Genomic DNA, 5,000 nt, shown 5'->3' with positions numbered 1-5,000 from the left:
TCTAACGTCGCAATACGAATGCCCCCGCCTGTCCCTATTAATCATTACCTCGGGTTCCGAAAACCAACAAAATAGAACCGAGGTCCTATTCCATTATTCCATGCACACAGTATTCAGGCGGGCTTGCCTGCTTTAAGCACTCTAATTTGTTCAAAGTAAACGTGCCGGCCCACCCAGACACTCAATAAAGAGCACCTTGGTAGGATTTCAACGGGGTCCGCCTCGGGACGCACGAACACGCACGAGGCGGTCGCACGCCTTCGGCTCGCCCCACCGGCAGGACGTCCCACGATACATGCCAGTTAAACACCGACGGGCGGTGAACCAACAGCGTGGGACACAAATCCAACTACGAGCTTTTTAACCGCAACAACTTTAATATACGCTATTGGAGCTGGAATTACCGCGGCTGCTGGCACCAGACTTGCCCTCCAATAGATACTCGTTAAAGGATTTAAAGTGTACTCATTCCGATTACGGGGCCTCGGATGAGTCCCGTATCGTTATTTTTCGTCACTACCTCCCCGTGCCGGGAGTGGGTAATTTGCGCGCCTGCTGCCTTCCTTGGATGTGGTAGCCGTTTCTCAGGCTCCCTCTCCGGAATCGAACCCTGATTCCCCGTTACCCGTTACAACCATGGTAGGCGCAGAACCTACCATCGACAGTTGATAAGGCAGACATTTGAAAGATGCGTCGCCGGTACGAGGACCGTGCGATCAGCCCAAAGTTATTCAGAGTCACCAAGGCAAACGGACCGGACGAGCCGACCGATTGGTTTTGATCTAATAAAAGCGTCCCTTCCATCTCTGGTCGGGACTCTGTTTGCATGTATTAGCTCTAGAATTACCACAGTTATCCAAGTAACGTGGGTACGATCTAAGGAACCATAACTGATTTAATGAGCCATTCGCGGTTTCACCTTAATGCGGCTTGTACTGAGACATGCATGGCTTAATCTTTGAGACAAGCATATGACTACTGGCAGGATCAACCAGGGAGCTGCGTCAACTAGAGCTGAGCAGCCGGCCGCCCGGGAGTGTGTCCCGGGGGCCCGCGCGAACACGCAAGCGTCCGCTCAATTATTCTGCAAACAGGAGGAGGCTGGGCTCCCCTGCACAATACACCTCGAAACCCTCTCAGGTCCCGGCGGCGCGCAGCGCCGTCCTAAGTACTTGGTCGGGTTCGAGAGAGACGCAATCGCCCGGAGTTAGGCGAGTAGACGCTTTAGGTGCGACCACCCGTGCTCCCAACTGAGCTTGCCGCTGCCGACAGAGGCCCGGGAGCGTGCTGTCGTGGCATTGCCGGCGGGAGACAACACGCGCCACCTACGGTGACCGGCAGCTCCAACGCCAGCGCCACAGAAGGGCAAAGGCCCCACGTGGGTGCCGAAGCGAACTCTCCCAGCACAGCGCACGTGCCAACACGTCCGCACAACTGCGATACAAACCACCAGCGAGAACCGCTGGGGCGACCGAGCAGCAGACGGCGTCGCGGCGCCGAGTGCCGGGCGGCGGCGCATCCTCAACGCACACAGTCCTCAATCGGACCAGCACACTGCAGATGTCCACCGCGCTTCGCACCGGGTCCGCGAGGACCCACTTTGGCTGCACGGCGCCGCGCGCAGGGTGCCCCGGCGCGCAGCTGCGCCGCCTGCCGCGTCCGTCGGCCGGCGCGCCTGCCACTGGGCGCCCCCACCAGCCGGCTGTAGCGCGTGCGCCCACGCACCGCGCGGCCAGCACGCCGGGCGGCCCCCCCTCACCGGCCGGGGACAGTCCCACCCACCCACAGCCGCGTATCGCTTCACACCCAGATTCACATTCACGTTCGTTGGTATGGTGGGGACCGCTTCGTAGCTGTACCGATCGTTGCCCTCACAGATGTACCTCCAGCAAGATCAACCGCACCACAACGGGTTACCAGTTGTTCATTTGCGTAACGTCACCAGTAAACGTACACGTCCATCCCCGTTTGCAAAGTCAACTATTATTGCATGCCTGCCTGTCAGGTGTCAAGACACACTACATTCGCTCACATCCACGCAACAAAATGTGCCCGACTAGAGGGCACGTGGAAGGTGCCCCCGTACATATGCGATCTCCATTGCGCGACCAACTGTCAACCGGCCTCTGTAGCATGTCGCAGATGTGGAACGCGGGGCACCGTGCTATCACATTGTGTGAGAAGAGACTACTACGTCTGCATACACGCGCCACTACATGAACAGACGGCTCATGCTGATCGCCATCCACTGCGTCCATTACTCCCACACGTCTCTATGGCGTACCACACTGCAATGCAGCTGTTATGGGGAGATGACACATAGCTGTGTACACAACATTCTGAGCCGGTTGCGGTTGGACAACAATACATTAATGTAACGTGTCATATGCCAATTACAGAGCAGGGTAAGGCACAACGTGGGTTAGGTTAAGGCACAACGTGGGTTAGGTTAAGGCACAACGTGGGTTAGGTTAAGGCACAACGTGGGTTAGGTTAAGGCACAACGTGGGTTAGGTTAAGGCACAACGTGGGTTAGGTTAAGGCACAACGTGGGTTAGGTTAAGGCACAACGTGGGTTAGGTTAAGGCACAACGTGGGTTAGGTTAAGGCACAACGTGGGTTAGGTTAAGCCACAACGTGGGTTAGGTTAAGCCACAACGTGGGTTAGGTTAAGCCACAACGTGGGTTAGGTTAAGCCACAACGTGGGTTAGGTTAAGCCACAACGTGGGTTAGGTTAAGCCACAACGTGGGTTAGGTTAAGGCACAACGTGGGTTAGGTTAAGGCACAACGTGGGTTAGGTTAAGGCACAACGTGGGTTAGGTTAAGGCACAACGTGGGTTAGGTTAAGGCACAACGTGGGTTAGGTTAAGCCACAACGTGGGTTAGGTTAAGCCACAACGTGGGTTAGGTTAAGCCACAACGTGGGTTAGGTTAAGCCACAACGTGGGTTAGGTTAAGCCACAACGTGGGTTAGGTTAAGCCACAACGTGGGTTAGGTTAAGCCACAACGTGGGTTAGGTTAAGCCACAACGTGGGTTAGGTTAAGCCACAACGTGGGTTAGGTTAAGCCACAACGTGGGTTAGGTTAAGCCACAACGTGGGTTAGGTTAAGCCACAACGTGGGTTAGGTTAAGCCACAACGTGGGTTAGGTTAAGCCACAACGTGGGTTAGGTTAAGCCACAACGTGGGTTAGGTTAAGCCACAACGTGGGTTAGGTTAAGCCACAACGTGGGTTAGGTTAAGCCACAACGTGGGTTAGGTTAAGCCACAACGTGGGTTAGGTTAAGGCACAACGTGGGTTAGGTTAAGGCACAACGTGGGTTAGGTTAAGGCACAACATGGGGGTAGATTGCGGTACAAATTGCGTTACATTGCGGTGCAAATTGCGTTACATTGCGGTGCAAATTGCGTTACATTGCGGTGCAAATTGCGTTACATTGCGGTGCAAATTGCGTTACATTGCGGTGCAAATTGAGTTACATTGCGGTGCAAATTGAGTTACATTGCGGTGCAAATTGAGTTACATTGCGGTGCAAATTGAGTTACATTGCGGTGCAAATTGAGTTACATTGCGGTGCAAATTGAGTTACATTGCGGTGCAAATTGAGGTAGGTTAAGGTGCAACACAGGTTAGGTTAAGGTGACATAGGTTAGGTTAAGGTGACATAGGTTAGGTTAAGGTGACATAGGTTAGGTTAAGGTGACATAGGTTAGGTTAAGGTGACATAGGTTAGGTTAAGGTGACATAGGTTAGGTTAAGGTGACATAGGTTAGGTTAAGGTGACATAGGTTAGGTTAAGGTGACATAGGTTAGGTTAAGGTGACATAGGTTAGGTTAAGGTGACATAGGTTAGGTTAAGGTGACATAGGTTAGGTTAAGGTACAAACTGGGTTGTGTTATGGTACACATTGCGTTGTAGTACAGTACACGTTAGGTTTGGGTACGGTACACAATGTGGTATGGGATGGCGTGTTGTGGGGGGGGGGGGGGGGGTGAGGTTCGTTGATATCGACCGTAGGACGTGGATGCCCGAGGCAGCGTCAGTGTGTCAAAGGAGTTATGTCACGTCGGGATGCGCTTTCCGCCAGTGAGAGGGGGGGGCGAGCCGTGTCTGTGGTTGCGGCAGACCTGTGTGTTTCATTCCTGCCAGTGTGTTTGTGCTGTAAGACGAGGCAGTGTGGTGATGTTGGGTGCACCCCTGTGTAGGACATGTGTGGGTGTTGGTGGCTTATCTGAGCAATTGTGGTTGTCGGACGAGTGGGATATTCTGTTTTATGATTGGACCTCCTGGCCTGGTTATCATAGTCTGGTTGGTGTACTGTGGCGGATAGGATGCACCGGACGTTGGTCCATGCCGGTGCTTAATTATTGTATCTGTGTTTGTTACAGGCAGAGAGTAGTGTGTGATAGAGTGTGTGGGTGATAGAGTGTGCGGGTGACGTGTGGTTCGTTTTGTTTGCACAGACGTTCAGCATGTATAGGGGCATTTGCGTATTTGATCTATCTATGTGGGCCTGCATAGTTTACTGAGCAGTGCTGCGAGGTGACTGAACTACGAGCGACGTACTCATTTACAGCGGAATGGTTGCCTTCTACCAAAGATGGAGTATCGACTCTACGACAGCGTTGGCACCGCAGGAAGCGGTGTCGTACAATGGCCCCCACACCGTCATCGTTGTGCGGGGTAGGGACCGTATATATTCTGCGAGGAGCCCTGTTTGCCACAGGGCGTGGGGTCTCGCGTCCTGCGGTTCAGTGCCCCCAGGGAAGCGCGCGGAGGTGGTGCTGCTGCTGCTGTAGCAAGCGAGCTACTTAGAGCATGTATAGGGACAGCGGGAATATGGCATATTGGATATAACTCTTCATGAAACGCAAGATATAGGGGTGGATTGCACGATAGGAGTGCGGGAAGAGTCCGCCATTCATCCGCTGGAGTTGCGATTTGGGCGGTTGGAGTGGGGCACGTGCGGGTGCGGGTGGAGCGATTGTCGGTCGA

The 5,000-nt window shown here is 53.7% G+C and overlaps 1 non-coding gene across 1 annotated transcript in view; it reads right to left on the bottom strand.

Annotated features, from left to right (window-relative positions):
* Positions 1 to 998, bottom strand: part of LOC126150959 (small subunit ribosomal RNA) — a 1,909-nt gene extending 911 nt beyond the window's left edge. The window contains exon 1 of the ribosomal RNA XR_007531772.1: positions 1 to 998. This exon is cut by the window's left edge and continues 911 nt beyond it. This is a non-coding gene — a ribosomal RNA (small subunit ribosomal RNA).
* Between the last annotated feature and the right edge of the window lie 4,002 nt (positions 999 to 5,000).

The sequence above is a fragment of the Schistocerca cancellata genome, unplaced genomic scaffold, assembly GCF_023864275.1.
Source record: "Schistocerca cancellata isolate TAMUIC-IGC-003103 unplaced genomic scaffold, iqSchCanc2.1 HiC_scaffold_1022, whole genome shotgun sequence".
Taxonomy (NCBI): domain Eukaryota; kingdom Metazoa; phylum Arthropoda; class Insecta; order Orthoptera; family Acrididae; genus Schistocerca; species Schistocerca cancellata.
Note: the sequence above shows the minus strand (reverse complement) of the source record. Positions and strands in the feature narration are given on the sequence as shown.